Below are 16,628 nucleotides of genomic sequence, written 5' to 3' on the forward strand. Positions count from 1 at the left end.
TGTTTGTGTGTGTAGGTTTCAAACACATACGTACAGAGCACTTGTAGCGTCATGTTGACCCTGACCTGGGGTAACTACACCTTCCATTCCTTTCTTTCCATCTTTTTCTGCATTTGTACCATTGTGGTACCACTGTACCAGCAAGATCTGCCCCATCCCTGCCACCTCTTTGTCACTAGTAAGAAAAAAATTCTGCTTCTGACCAAGGGAGAGGAAAAATCCAGGTGCACCCACAAACAGATATATGTCAGTGCACCCAGAATAGCCAAAATGGATGAAACACTTGATTTCAGTTTGAACACACCACTTGCTGATGCTTGCCATAGGAGAGCACAAACACGATACTTCACACTGATATTTTTTCTAGGAACGAATTCAAGAGACCAGAGCCAGCAGTCCCTTAAGGCAGGTATATCAGTCTGAGCCAGAAGGTAAATACAGCATCGCAATTGCCTTTGCCCTGTTATTTTAATGCATGCGCGTGCAGGCACACATGGTGTTTCGTAAGCCCTGCATATGTACTTCTCAATCAAGTATCATTTATATACACCATCTTTCACTGAAATAAAACCTCTGAGATTGCTGAGGTTAGGAAACACGGTGTGTGCTCAGAGAGGCACATCATGGACAGCCCAGTAAATCTCTGGGACTTCTGACCGTGTACAGACTGCCCTGGGGAACCCGCAGCCTCAGCTGTCCTTTCTAATCTGCAACCTAAAGTCAAGATCCAGGCTGGCAGGAGGAAAATATAGGACACAAGCTTTTAGCCAACATGTTAAAGTTAATGCGTTTCTGTAGCTATAATAAGCACAGACAAAATTATGAAGCTCTGTAAGACTGGGAATACCACCTCTATGGCATGCATATAACATTGGCCTGACACTGCAAAGCCAAATTTCTGCAAATAGCCAAATGCCTTTTACCACCTTCCACTTTCCCAGAGCCTCCTCTTCTGGTGGTCCCTCTCTGCTCCATGCATAAGGAGGCTCTCTTACCACCCTCCTGTCAGAGAGGGAACAAAGGGATGATGGCTAGAAATGAAGCTGGAAGAGAGACTCTTTTATCATATCCCACTTCAGGTAACTTGCCTAACACAGACGGACCGGCAGCATCTAGAGCAGAAAATCAAAGTAGTGAACCAGGGCACAGGAGGAGGAGCTCAGCCCTCCCCAAGTCCAACCCTCAGCTCAGCCCAGGACACAGCCTTGCACAGGGCTGCCAGCGCTCTCCCACCCTGTTGGAAACGCACGCCTCAGGAGGGACTCAGGGACTGCTCCCAACAGGTTTGCATGTGGCTGCATGGATGTGGAGGGCAAAGGGGGTTTATCTGTACCACCACAGCCACTCTCCTTGGGCAGAGGGCAGCTCCAGTTCCTGCTCGCTTTATTAGCACTAACAGCCATTATACCCACAGGCCACCTCGGACTTCAGCCAGCAAATGAACTGCCCTGCCTTTGTTTTGATGAAATCAGGACGCGTCCCTGAGCCAGCTGCACAAACCCTGTACTCCACTTTGTTCCAGTGCATAGTCCCACAGGCCAACCCCAGCCACCAGCTGCTCAGACCAGCACACCTGCTGCTGCAGAGGTAGAAGGGAGAAGTGCTGACCCAGACACTGCCACCTCCCAGCTGGGCGCTGTGCCTGCCTGAGGGCAGCTCGCCCTGCTGTGCTCCATGAGCACAGCCCACCTGCCTGAGGGTCAGTTCAACCCTCTAGAGTCTCCCAGAATAATCTGAGCTGTAGATGGGGGCAAATGGTGTGGTGCTTCTTGAGGCCCAGATCCACCCTTCCTCTTACCTTTCAGCAGCAGGAGAGCAGCAACGCTCACTTACTTTGTTTTCATTTGATCAGAATGGAAAGACAAGAGTGCCTGCAGAGCTACCTGCTGCATTCTGTCTGCGTTAACAGTGCACCCTGCTGTACCCTGTGGGACCTTGGAAGCAGCACCCCCATTTCACTCCAGCAGTCTGGGCAGCATGGCACCTTCTCTTGATGGTACCGAGCTGAGGAAAGCTGTGCAGAAACCTGCACTCTTTTCACGTGCTTTGGAATCCAGTATTAGGAGTGCACCTGCTTTCCATCAGGATATGCAAGAGGTTAGGAAGAAACTTAACTTAGAGGAAGTTCCTTATGTCTACTTGAGGATATGTCCTCTTATGTTCCAAGGGAGGGTGCTGGCATGGAAATGAGATCAGGGCTGTTCCCAAACAGGTCAAGGGAGATTGCAGACAAAAGCAAACACTGCAAAAATCTGTCCAAGTTCAAGCAGAGAAATTGATTGAATGGGTTTTTAACCCTTTTTCTTTTTGCTAGTAATGAACACTTTCTTTTTTGCAAGCATGCTCCTGGAATGAGAAATCTCATAGTTTAGGGATACGTTCACATGGGGAACATTCACGTGACCTTTCAGATCGCATTCCTCCTATTTATAAGAGCGTTAGTCATCCACTTAGAGAGCAGAAGTAACACCATGTTTGTTAAATGACTACATGGGCGCTATGAATAACCAGCAGAGGGTATTTAAAACTGTAGTTACATCCAAGAGCACCCAGAGCGTCCATAGCCAGCACACATTTAGACAAAGCACAAGTAATACTGCACGTAACATACATTTGAAAGGCAGCTTGAAGGCAATTTCCTCAAAGGAAACATGGGCTAAAAATCCATTGGATAGATTATTTTCCAGAGATAGTTCACCTAGTTCATTAGGCATGTAGAATAGCTGGCAACAACACAGCGTGACAGCTGAAGACTTGAAGCTGAACAAAGTCCAGGCAGAACTGCACAAAGCAGCAGATGGAGCACAATTCCTCAGCGCTGCAGCCTGGTCACAACACTGTGCAGAAAATGTCAAGAGTGTAGTGCTACAGGTTTGCAACTTTGTCACTGGCAAACCAGATGTTTAAGAACTCCCAGCAATGCCCAGCTTGCTGACTAACGCATAGCCCAACTTAGCTTGAGGGAAAGAATAATACCAACCACATGTGCTGTTAGCCCCAACACATTTCCAAGCCCCTGTCAATATAAGTGAACTTTCCAAGTCCCAAATCTTATCAGTGCCTGCAGCATACTTCCACAAACAGTACCAGCTCCTGGGTCAGAGGGTAAGGCACTGTTTCCAGGCAAGCAGGACTTCCCCGCTTATCTGAGTGCAGGTATCTGGCAGGAGAAAATCTGGAGGGGGAGGAAGAGTGAAGGACAAAGAGGTGGCATATTGAAGAATGTTGTGCCAGAATATGCAGAGTGGAAGGAGTTTGACTTCCCACCAGCCCCTCGCTCTAGTGCTATTGTCCCATGACACACTTCCACACAGCAGGGGATGGCCTTGCAGGGACACCAAATGCCTGGGTATACTACACTTTGGGCCAGACCTTCTTAGGGTGAGGATGGTCACTGTAAGCAAGAGGCACGAGATGGGGCCACATGGCAGCGCCAGGCAGCTGCCCCTGCCAGCAGACCTTTGTGGCATCAGCCTGGCCAGAGAGGTAAACATCACGCCAGAGGCAGCGGCAGAAAGGTTCAGTGAGAACGTGGCAGCTCTGGGTGCAAATATCACTTCCTTATTGCAGCCTCCATGAGCGGCCCTGCCTTGCAATACTGAGAATGTTTTGAACGGCAGAGCCCAGGCAGTGAATCATCTTATAATCATGGCTGGTGTGTCCCAGCCTCCATGTATCATCAACTCCTCCTCTGGGTCAAGCAATCATTTGAGGGTGAATCATCGCTGCACAGGTTTCTCCCAGTGCAGGCAGGCGTGCAGTGAGCAGAGCTGCTTGCCATCTGCATCAGCCAGACCAACAGGGCTGCAGGAGAGACTGAAAAAGCTGAGGGAAAGAGAAGCAAATCCAGAGCAGGAAGACAGCACATTTGCTTCCTCTGCAGACAAGATGGAAACTGAAATGATAGTGTGTGGACTTTTCTGTTGTCTCCCAGTTCACTACCCATGCCCCAGAGCTCGTGCTGCATGAAGGAGCCATGTTCCAACATCAGCCCAAGCCAGGCCTGGCCCCATGCTGCCTGCCCAGGCCTCAAGGCTAGAGGCAACTCTCATTCTTGTCTGGGCCAGATAGGGGAAGGACTTGCCAGGCCTTACCCCCACCCTCTTTGTAATATCAAGTAATAACACTATTTAGCACTTCCATAATTACCTTGTGTTCTGGTATCACAGACACAGCTGAATTGGAAGTCATTAAGATCGTTTTAATGAGCTTCAGTGGATCCTTTCAATCGGAGGCGTTCTTTAGCCAGCTCTCATTTTCGTGGTTATATCTGAATAAGCAGTATGCATTGAGGTGAGGTTCACAGATGAGACACTGGCATAAAAGCAGACTCCTACTTGCAAAAGCAAAGTGTCATTATGCATCATGTTTCACCAACTTCAAAATGCCAAGGAAGGCAAATCAGGTTATAACCGGCTCCACCTACGACTTGTAGGAGCTGCAAGGTTATTCCCATGGACTGGCACTTGGGAAAGGTCAGCCATGACCTCACACAGGGCAGCCCTTCCTCAGCAACCACTGTTTTGGAGTCTTTCACCGGTCCGTGCAGGTAGCCCTCAGAAGCAGATGTCAACACATCTCAATTCCTCTCTTGGTAAAGAGAAGGGGGCAGGAGGCCAGCAGCCCCGGGAGCACCTTGCCCAGGAAACAGGAGAACCACGCTGACCTAGTGAAGGAGCTGGCAGAGCCCTGGGCCGCTGGCCTCTGCTCCGATGGAGGGGCATGCAGACATGAGGCTGTCCTGGCCTGGGCGCTGTGTTCAGAGCCCTCTGGAGAGGAGGGACTGGCTGGTCCTGGGTGTGTTCTTAGCCACGCTTCTTTGTAGGGTCTTTAAATAAGAAGGAATTAAGTGTCCCTTTAGTTGTGGGTACATCAGTTCCCTGCTCAGAAATGGAAATAAAGGCACTTCTCCCGTTTTTGTCTGTCATTTGTGTTTGGGCTGTAAATTCCTAGGGAAAAAGAAACAAACAAACAAAAAAAACCAACAGGGGTTTCCAGGTGTACCTGTCCTATTAATGATAAAAATAATGTGCTGGTTTTGTCATTAGAGTAGGAGGAAATGTTAGCACACGGAACAAACACTTGTACTGCAATTTCTTCTGTTTAGAAAAAGAACAAAAAGATAACAGTGTGAGACTTTGACCAAGAGCAAAGATAAAATCAGGGCAGCTGACTCAGTGCAACAGAAAGGACTTAACAGAGCTGGCAACATTTCAGCCTAATCAGGAACTTGAACGCAGGAATATGTTAAAAGCAGCACAACATATCCACAGTACTGCCAGCATGAAGAAAGAGCAATTGTTGGAAAAAGGCATTCTTTTCAATAGCATGGAAGTCCTAGCCAAGCACAAGCACATACCTGTGTTTATTTGTTGGTGTTCAGTTTACTGTCAATATTGCAAACACGTGAAAACAAGTCAGAGACTCCAACCCTGCAATGCTGTCCCCAAATACAGAGAAAACATTAGCTACTCTCCTAATGTCCCTGTGACATAACTATTCAATCCATTCCTCAGAAACAGGTAAAAACATGAGATTTGGACAAGACCCAAAGGAAGTTAGCCGCACTTCAGAAATGCAGCTGAGACACAGAGCTGCAGCTCTTCTTGAAGGCAAGCTAGCTGTTCTAAAAAACATTGGGAAGCAATGATATTTCCTGAGTTCTGGCTGTACCTACAGTGTAAAGGAGCTTCCCGTGCCGTTTCCTTAATTAGCACAAATACGCTGACAACCTTCTCTATGCTGAAATCAAGCCACAGACCAACCAAAAGTTTATCTACCTACGCATCCAAATCTACCACGTGCTGAACCAACATGTTTCAATGCCGTAATCAGTACTCTGATTATAACATGGCTTTGTCATGCATCCAGTTGCTGAAACAGATTTTGATGTCCCAATATGAAACCTATTTGTCCCGCAGTCAGCAAATATAAGAAGTGCCAATATATATATCCAATGTTTTGCAAGTGCTGAGGCTGTGTGCTGGCATTATTGGAGCACACTGACCACTGCGTGAATTTATAAATATGATCCAGCTGAATTAGAGAAATAACACGATTTGAAGGCCAGATTCTAATCTTGTTGAATCTGAAATAAACATGAAATAACTCATTTGGCATCCAGTAATTTACTCTGGTTTCACCATGCAGTGATCAAGGCCATAGTTACCTCTTCACACAGTTTGATCTGAGTGTAGTCCTGTCAACAAGACACGTTACAATACAATCATGCAACAGTAAAACAGAAAAGACAGCATGCCAATACAGTAAATATTGTAGTATCAGTTCTAGGGAAAAGTTTAGCAACCTTATGACAGGTAAGGTTTAAGTGTGCGATCCCCCAGCTTTGTTCCTGAGACAATTTTTGCTTTGCTGGGGATGCAGCTGGCAGGACTAATTCTAAAAGCAACTGCACAGCCAGCTCATAGCTAATCCTGAGTGAAAGCTGTGACAGCTAATGCTGTTTCCTCACAGCCGAGGCAGCCAATTTTCTGGGGCTGGTTGGGTAGGACAGGGCACTGCAATATGCTGATGTGACTGACCTTTTCCCTCCCCCCCATTTCAGTTGTCCCTACAGCAGTGCACCCTACGTCCCCACACTATGGTCCACAGCTTCCAGGAATCCACCTCCACTGCTGCTGGTCTGTGGCATCGCTGCCCAGATTTTCCCAGAATCACTTGGCACAGACCTGGTCAGACAGCATGGCAGGCAGCCCTGCCAACATAGCTGCCGCTTGGAAAATCTGCCCTGTGGACGTAAGCTGAGCATCCTGCCCATTCCCTGCTGCAACTCTTTTAGCTGGATACAAGGTCACAGTTGTGAGAGTAACATGAATGTATCTTTGATGACATTGACATACATTACCCGTAGTTTCTTGCCAAGAAGAAAAAGAATGCCAGAAAGTGATGCTCCATGAAGAACAAATTAGATCTCATTCTGTGTTCCTTCACCCTCAGAGAATGGCTTTGAATGTCACCGAATCCTGAGCCGAGACTGTCACCCACCCACAGGAGGGGGTGACAGCTAACTCATAGCCTGCATGCTGGCAGAACAACTTCTTCCCTCAGTTTCATTTCAGTCCATTTGTTTATCCATTTTTCAGTAGTTGTTCTCCTGTACCACAGAGCAGCTTTAGGACACAAACATGTTGCCATCAAGCACCTCGAGTTTTCCTTAGGTGCTGCCAATAGAATCATGTCCTGCAGATCTACCATGACCAGATGGGGCTCTTCCTGAGCCAGTGGGGTCCTTACTCACCCAGAGAGAAGGGGAGGGATGGAATGAAAGTGACACTGACCTTCCTTGAAGAATGGACTCCTTGATGGCACATGGGGGTGACTGCCAAAGCCACCGAAAGCCCAGGCCTAAGTAGTGAGAACTACCAAGCTGAGCCAGGTATGATTCAGTAATGCAAACTAAGTTGAGCAGAGTTTCCTCTTCCTAACCTCATTCCTTCTCTCTGAAAGAAAGTTTGCACGTTTAACCAAAAGGAAGCTGCAACCGAGACATCAAGACAGCCTGCCGACTGGGCTGTGTGTCAGCACGAGCCAGAGGGCTGTAAATCACACAAGGTGCAGTCAGCTCCTCTGGGAAGGCTTCCCTGAGGTTCCCCATTGTGCTAAAGCAGCAGCAAAAAAAAAATTTACCTTCAGACTGACACACCTTTGCCTCCCACAGAACTCAATATAAATCACAATTGCTCCTATTTAGAGAACAGAATGCTGCAAGCCTAATCACACTTACACTGTTTTACACAGGTTTCTTTGCTTTCTTTGGAAATACACCATCTTTACATTACAGGTGTTGCCAAGATCAAACCTAACTAGCTCAGCACCTCTGAGCACTGCTAAGGTTTGGGTCTTTCTTCAACAACAAAACATCGCTCTCCGCTTGATTAGAAAGCTGCTTCTCTCTCTCAGCTACTTCCCAATGAAGACATAGTTTGAGAAGCTCACAACAGGAGGGCATAGGCAGCTTGGATCCTGCAAACCATTCACTAAATGCGAACAAGCACCACACAAACTGGCCCCGCAGTCCTGCTGGTGGGCATGACCAGGAGATCCCAACATGCAAGGGAAAACTCCCCCAGGCCCCCATCTCTGGAGGGTTTCTGCTGCACTGCCATGGCTGAGCACTAGCTCAGCCATGGGATGCCAAGGTCTTTCCTTCTGGAAACGAGTCCATAATTCTATAAGCACAACTAACTCTCAGCATACTGCAGTGGAGCTGGCATACTATTTTCTAGCCTTTGCAACAGCAGCTTTAAAAAGTTTCAGCCCACGCCTTGTTTACAAAATCAGCTCAAAAAAACACCAGGTTTTAGGCTGCTGACAGAAGGCCAGTTGGTCTGACCCTGATCAGTAGCTCTACAGGCCTCACACTAAAGGGTTATAATGCTAAGAGAAAATGCAGAAGACCAAGAGGAGTCCAGCCTCACTTCTCACTCCATAGATAGCACTGCGACCAGTGAACACCTCACCCTGTGCTACATAGAGAAAATCTTCTCCTTTCCTGCCAATGTACAACACCATGCTGTGGCATAAGACCAGAGTGGGGGTGTACTGTAGAAGTTCCAGAAAGCTTTGGAGACAGGATTTGTCATTTATTTATCAGAAAACTCAGATAAAATTGTACTACTTACATTGCTATAGGGGAAGGAAAAGAGAGAGACAGAGACAGACAGACAGACAGACTGACCATTCACTTTTCCAGGAGATCTGCTGTAGCATATGGCAAGTGGATTCTCCAAATTTTCCTTAGCTGAAGAACATGAAATCATATTTCATCACGTACCACTAGTTCTCCAGCTACCATTCCTGAACCTAGTCAGGCACTACTTATAGTCCCAGGACCCAAATGCCTCCTTGGCTAATCCTAAGCCTTGCTCTCTGGCCTCTCATAGGGAACAAGACCCTCTGGGAACTCATTTTCCATTGAAGCTGGCTGAACTGGCTCTACTTTTCCCCCGGAGATTAGGTGTGTCTGGAGCCAAGGTCCTGAACTGACCAGATCTCAAATAAATTAGTAGTTTATGCAGGCAAAATTTGACAAGAGATAGTGGAAATAAATGACAGCCTAATATTTGAGTGGATTCTGTGCGCTGTTTTGCTCGTGTCTACTAGTCCACAGGTGTCCTACAAGCTGAAGATATTTCAGCCGACTTGTTTTTTCATGCCACCCTCGCATGTTTCTAAAAGCATCTTTCCTTCTGATCACATGGCAGCAGGTACTGACTTGCTTACACACAGCACTTATGGTGACTGTGCTGAACACATGCTGTGCAGGTGAGCCCTGCAATATTGTCTATGCGTATAGAGCCACCACCCCACCCATGCAGTCACGTTTTTCTCAGCGTTCCCCAAGATATGGCCCTGTGCGACGCCTGGCCGCTTTCAGGTGAGAGCTTGCTCTCCCTCTCCCCCACCCCTCTGAGCTCAGCAACCAGAAATACAGTGGAAAACTTCTGGCCACGTAAGCTGAGGATGAGCAAAGGGCCGGCCCACGCTCTGTCCGGCAGCGCCAATGCCAGGTTACACAGGGACATGTCAGCAGAGCCCGCATACCACTGCTGGGCTGAGAGCAGTCCAGAGCCAACTGACTCTGCTCAGGAGATCCAAATATAAACAGTACTTTTCTGTGAGGAGTGGCTGGCATCCAAATACTCCCCCAAGTTAGTCACAGGTTGAAATAAATAAATAAACAGAGCCCTACTAATCTTGCAACCAGCCTGCTTGCAGCCATGTGATCAGCGTCAGCTTTCCTGGAGGTGAAATATGGGCCCAAGGGCCAGCTCCTGGCTCTGGGTGCTCCAATGGCACAGGCAGGATGCAAGGCAACCCCTAACCAGGATGGCGTGGGCCACTGCGTAAGGGAACACCCACCTGGCAGAAAGCAGGGCTCAGCTGCATGCCACCTGTTCCATCGCACTTGTATCAGGGAAATACCGAAGGAGCCAGGACATGTTCAACCTAGAAATCCTCCTGTGACATGGAGCCAAAGTGAAATGGAGTAGCACTGGGCTTGCTACCTGCCCTGCACAGAACAAAGAAAGCAGGGCAGTGTGTGGTGAGACCAGAAGGATGGGATGATGGCTGCCTCTTCCCTCATCCCTCAGTGGGTGCCCAGTGGCAGCACCAGCCTGGCCCAGCTCTGCTTCCCACCCTCCCTCCTGCAGCAACCAATGCTGGCCCATCACAGGCAGGATGGGGAGCTGGGCCTTGGATCTGGCACAGCACAGCCACTCTCATGCATTGCCCTGTGAGCCATGAGCCTAGCTGGAACTCCCCTATGTGTATAAAAGACAATTCCGGCACTAAGTGTATTCTTCCTCTTACTCCAAACTAGAAATGACTCCTCAGTCTACAGCATCACTAGGTTACATCTCAGTATACCCAAGAATGCAGCTGGAGGAAAACTGCAGGACATTGAAGCATGGGGTGAGCAACTGTGAGCGCATATTTTTATGGGACCTATCCGAATGGGCTCTGAGAGCCAAGTACGGTATATCTGCCTGTTGCTAATTATATTTACTGTGGGCCTTCTTTTTTTTTTTTTTTTTTTTAAGCTGAAGATGAGTCAGAAAAAGAAAAAAGTCCTTTGTTGTTGTGGAAGCAGAAGGACGTCTCCTGAGGGTGTATGTAATGCACTGCTGTCACGGCATGACAATGGAAAAACTGACTGCTGAGCCAACCAAACCCCCATAAATACCTAATGATATCTCTTCTGGCCCAGATTTCCTACAAGTCGGTGCCTGAACCGCATACAGAATGACAATCAATATGAAAGGACCTCTCTTCTCAACAGAGTCAGAATTTAAGAGCCCAGCTGAGCATTATATTCCCGTTCATACAAAGAGATCCTTTCACCAGCCTGTCACAATACCCTAAAGGTGGTGGTCCAGCAGGAGCACTGTTAGGCCTCTCCTCACCCTCTCCCCAGTTCCTCACACTGTTACCATAAATAATGGCTGGCTATAACAAGCAGGCATAGTTATTAATTGCAATACTGTTACGCAAACAAAACGTGCCTAGAGATGCATCGGGTCTGCAGTCACATAGGACAAGAACAGAATCTTCTTCCTTTTTCTACCTCCACCTCTTCTTCTGGCTGGGTAGCTCCACCAGCTTTCTTCATTGGCTCAGGAGGTGGCTGTGCCAAGCACCTGACCCACTTACAGGTATGCATGCAGGGACAGTGAGCCTATTGTGAGAGCACTTGGCCTTAGCACATTTCTCTGGCTGCTCGCCAGCCTCTACACATTGGGCAAGCGACTCTGCCCGGCCACTGCAGTTACATCAGTCAACACCACCTCTCTGGATGTCATGGCAGGGAAGTGGCTGCCAGCAGAGAGAGGCAGCCATGGGGTTTTGAAACTGGCTTTCCAAAAACATTACAACACCCTTGCCAATTTCCAGTGGGTTTGCTCAGTTTCTCCCTGAAGACCACACAGATGTTGAACGGACGCTTCACAGTGCCAACAAAAGGTGGTCTTCACGCCTGGCTTTCAGACCCATTCCACTGACTTTCACCAGGCTACGCTGAGGGCCTGAACTGAACTAGTAAACTGCTATTTTAAGGGAAAAAATAGAAATTCTGTGGGTTTCTTTGTTTGTTTGTTTTAAGTTTTCTGCAGAGGGCGAGTCCCCATGCTGCTCCTTCCCAGCACAATTAGGAGGCAGGGCTGGAAGGAGCTAATTTCTATCAAGTCCTTTTGGACCCCCTCTCCTGCTCCACTCTTGGCTTCCAGGCTTGCTTGCCCATGGCACAGCAGCTCCCTGCAGGTAGCTGATGGAAGCCATCAGGCCTCAGAGGCACAGACTGGGGCCAGCAGCACTGAGGACACATGCTGCCTCAGAGAAGGTTGGCTGGAATGATTCCGCTGGCAGAGCTCACAGCCAGTTCCACCCTCAAGCTGTTGCCCAAGTGTAAATTTAGAGCAGTTCCCCTCTGCAGCAGTGACCTGGGATTTGTCCTTCGGGTGGGAGCAAAGCAGAAACTGGACAGAGAGATGGTCTTGAGGACAAGCATTCAGGGCTCAGATGTGAGCACAATCGCCTTATAAGAGAGCAAAACTGGAAAAGGAAAATATTGCTCCTGGCAAGCAAGTACTTCCATATTGATTCAATGCTTAAAAATGCACCCAAGAGAGGATGCCCTTTCTTCAAACCTTCCAGCAAATTCACTTTCACTCTTGGCACTCTCTCCTCAGCTAGTTTGCCCTGATGGCAACAGCTCCTACCTGTACCAGCTTCCCAGTGTTTCACTGCTGGATTCCACTGGCCTCCATACTGCCTCCTCTCACTCTCTCTGCCTACCTCCTGTTTAAAGTGCTTCTAGAGAAGCTGAAACTTCTCCCCTTCCAAACCAACCACTCCACAATGTAACCCACCACGGGCTCAACTATCCTAGCAAAAGCAGGGAGAACCTCTTGCTGTGGTCAAGGGGCCATGCCTTGTGCCACTCTCTGCCCCCGGCCCGAAGACAGAGCCCTGCAGGTCTGTGAGAGGGTGGCTGTTCTCAAGCCAGAGGCTCCACAAGGATTATTTGGCTGCAACATATCATATGACTTTGTTCTTAGAGTTACATTTTAACTGAGAAAGTTTAACAAGTATGACTTATGGGCTTCTAAAATTGGCAGCAGAAAAATGAGCTGAGGAAGTCATGGAAAAAAACCACAAGCGAGGCCATTCCATGTTATGCACAATTTCTGGGCTCTTTTTCCAATCTTCTGTTTTTTTGGATGGTGGAAAATATTTTCCAGCTACACAGGCCTGGCCTCACTGAGTACGTATTTATGCCAAGTTTATAAAAAGCAGCTGCAGACAGGGTTGAATGAAAGGATTACACTGCTGTCTGTCTTCCAGAAGGTGCTTCAGTTCACACCCTGTCCCACAGAGTGAGGCTCATTTCTCAAATCTCCATGAATATATGTAAAGAGGGGCAGAATTTGAGCCTCATAATACAAACAAATATGGCTGTACATGTGAATAGACATGAGTGTATGCACACCTCGCTAGCAGTGCTTCCTAGACACTGCTGATTTAGCTTTCAGTGTGAGTTTATCCCCATTTCTCTGACCTCTCCACTCTCCGCAGCCCCGTCCATCACAAGATGGGGAAACAGCGATGGGGAAAGGGCTTCAGGGTCAGGACTCCAGTTTCAGCACACAGCTGTTGTCTGCTCCACGTATACCTTCTCTCAAGCTGCTCCCTCTGAAATTCAGGCTTCATCAACCTCACGTACACCAAGGCTGCCAGCTTTTGAGTCTGAAGGAATGGCTGTAATCACACAGCCTGACCTCCTCCACAGCACTGCCAGAGAATTTCAATCTGGAGCCGGCACAGCAGAGGCATAACCTTAATTTTCAGCCGTATCTTGTTGCAGCCTTGGCGCGATACACCAGTCACAAGAGGAGAGTCACAAATAATTCTTCACTCTCCCCAGCAGAATATCTGCAGGGGGTGCAAGGAGGACACAAACTGAAAGTAAATGGATATAAAAAGGTAAGGTAGGTGGTAAACTGCAGATCATACATTACAGAACCGTACCCTGCTGGCTCTGCAGGCAAGTATCTTAGAATAACAGTACTGAGAACGACAGTGTTACATCAGGAATATCGGTCAAGACAATATTTCCTGGCAATTGTTTGAGAAATGCTTTTCTCACAGCTAATTGCTCCCAAGAGACTGCGTTTTCTCTGTTTTTAGAAGGAGAAAGATTAAGAAAGTTTTTAAACCTCTGCACCCTGCTGTGGGACAAAGAACTGGGGTGTGGGGTAAGGGAAGGAAAAAAGAAAAGAAAAAGGCACAATGGCTGTAATGTTCTATGAAATGATTTTGTTCTGTTCTTTTGCCGGGGTGGTGGGTGCAATCACCAGTTTGGCAGAGATAAATGCAGAAAAAGCAATTATTGTACGGGAAGGAAAAGGTACCAGAGTACCACATTGCCATCTAGTGGCACTGGCTCTGGCAAGCCAGAATACTGTGAGGCACTGCATCCTCCCACCTCACCACCCTGTGCCTGTACGTAGGCACCCGCATGGAAAAGAGGTCGAGTCTCCTCTCAGCCTTTTACAACCAAAGCTGGCCACTACAAAACTGCTTGGTCTGAGAAAAAGGGAAAGATGCACCCCAAAGGAAGTGTAAGCCAAACTTGGCTTTGCTGTGAAAACTTGGTGTTTACACTGAGGCCTGTAGATTCCCGCCTCCCACATCCACCCCAATGGGAGGGACAGTCAGCCCTACCTTGTTCCAAGGTGACAGACATGAACCTAGAGCTGATGTCTTATTCCCAGCCCTGCTGCACCAGCTACCTCAGCAGCCCTGATGGCAGCCCTTAAAACTGAACTCCGTTAAGTGCTTCGGTGATGACACATTTCCTTTGTATGCTGAAAAGAACCTTTCAACGCTGAAAAAAGAAAAGCCAAAATACAAAGTCCCTCCAACAGCAAAAGGAAGGCACTCCACCTTCAGAAGATACCCAGCAGAAGGCAGAGGACAGCAGACTGATTGTTCTGTATGACCTCCATGCTCTGAGTTAAAAGAAAAAAAAGAATTTGATGCATGTGAATTCTGATGTTCACTGAAAGATGCTGAACTTGAAAGTTCTGGCCAAAGCAGAGTCCTGTTTAGTCAGGAAACAACAGTCCTACTGCCTGAACTCTACTGGAAGAGACCACCATTTTGGGGAGCAACAAAAGCCTCACATCAGACATCCAAGACTGCCTGCAAAACTCTGCCTCTTGGCATAGGCCTTTCTGCTCCTATACATCCCATTGGAAACATATGCTCATTCTCACACCTTATGGGCAGTGAGAAGCGTTTCGCAGCAGACTGCATTTAGGTCTGGTGCAAAGAGCAGTATGTCTGGCTAATCATTAGCTTTGGCCCCTAGATCCTGTGAGGCCTCCCAAGAGCACAGCTGTTCTGTTTATGCCCTGAATAGCCGGGTCAGCAAGGGTGACACTCTGATAGTAGCAAAAATAACTTGCTTTTCCAAGAAAGAAAAAAACAGTTAATTTCCCCAAAATGAAGATAACCTATGCAGCTCCAGTAAATCAATCTTACAGCAGCCTTTCTGCAAAAGCCCAGAGATCCTATTTGAATACTTTGATGACCACAAATACAACGATGACCTATGAATACTTTGTAGGATATTTACAAAGTCCTTGCTGAACTGATCTACAGCAAAGGTTGTGTTGTCACCCTGAGACCAAGCAAAGAAAATCTGGAATATTACCAGGAGGTGGGGAGGCAAAATTTGAACAGTAAATTGAAAAAAGGAAAGGTCGTGAAGAATTCTGAGCAACTGCTGGCAGTGGCAGACTGCAATCCATTTTCTTAAAACTTTTATTTAAAACCAGGGAGACGCGACTGCTTTTATTGAAAATGTGCTGCCCAAGGTAGGAGACATCGACCTGTGAAAAGATCTATAGTGCAGTGACAGATATTAACAGGCCTGATGAAAACTTCTGAGGGCAACCCAGCAGAGAGAACACTGCCACTGACTGACCTTGGCAGAGCCTCATAGCAAACAACATCCTGATAACAACCAAAACAAAGGCAGCAACTCTACACAGAAGATAGATTTCTCCCACTTCACTTTTTTTTTACAAAAAGCAGGGGAAGAATACTTTCTAATATCGGTATATTCCATCCCAGCGTCTCTGTGTGCTTTAGAAAACTAATTTAAATTATCAGTATGTACCATCCACCGTTGCCCGGCACATCCAAGGCACTGAAGTGCTCAGCCTGAGCTCTCACTAAGAAGCAGACAGCTTGTTGATTCATGAAGGTGGCAGGCCACACCTGTCCAACCATCCAGCCCTCTGTATACACAGCTACCACACAGCCAGCTCCTGCTGAACACGTATTTTTCTCCTTTCCAGGTATCATCCCAAAAGCAGAAAAAGAAGAGTACAGCCACTCTGGTCAATAGATAACATCTGCTCTAACCACAAGGACTTTGAACAATGGAGTCAAGCTGTAGAAAGCTGTGTTATTTGTAATGCAAAATGGCCAACACTAGGATATAAATTTCTTGCAGTAATGTACTTCTCCAGTTTTCAACAATTTTATCAGCTCCTCATGTATTCACAGTTTGCAATTCAACATAAAGGATGGATGCTGACTCACTGCATTGCTTTAGAGGCTCTTTGCTTATGCCCACTTAACACCAATGTTCCAGCATTTCCATTTGCATGATAGAGTCACCAAAAGTATGGCACTATGGCATAGAACACAGCTTTTTTAAAGCAACTTTTGACAGAACAGTCAGAATTACATTTAAAGTTGCTATCACACAGCAAGACAGATTTTGAAAGATTGCTTCTTATATTTGTAATGCAGAAGCTACCTGTGAAATGCAGGACTACTGGCACCACCAGCAGAATAATTAACCCAGTGTTGACAGTTCACGGTATTTGATTTCAGTGTGGGGGATGGAGGGTGTTATGCCTCAAATATTTCCAACCATAAAGAGATGTTTAATGTTTGGGTTTGGTTTTTCTATGGTAGGTTTCATGATTTACAACCAGGTCAGCAGTTGGCTGAGGTCTGATTTTTCCTCATGGTAACAGTAACTAGTACTGATTACTCAACCAGTCTGAAAATAACACCATGTAGAAAAG

At 47.2% G+C, this 16,628-nt stretch overlaps 1 protein-coding gene across 1 annotated transcript in view; it reads right to left on the reverse strand.

Annotated features, from left to right (window-relative positions):
• Window positions 1–16,628, reverse strand: part of TOMM20 (translocase of outer mitochondrial membrane 20) — a 35,235-nt gene that overhangs the window by 5,500 nt on the left and 13,107 nt on the right. Inside the window, exon 6 of the mRNA XM_048938387.1 lies at window positions 4,150–4,949. The gene's annotated coding sequence lies outside the window, so the exon portion shown is untranslated. The remainder of the gene's footprint in view (window positions 1–4,149; window positions 4,950–16,628) is intronic.

The sequence above is a fragment of the Lagopus muta genome, chromosome 2 (assembly GCF_023343835.1).
Source record: "Lagopus muta isolate bLagMut1 chromosome 2, bLagMut1 primary, whole genome shotgun sequence".
Classification (NCBI taxonomy): domain Eukaryota; kingdom Metazoa; phylum Chordata; class Aves; order Galliformes; family Phasianidae; genus Lagopus; species Lagopus muta.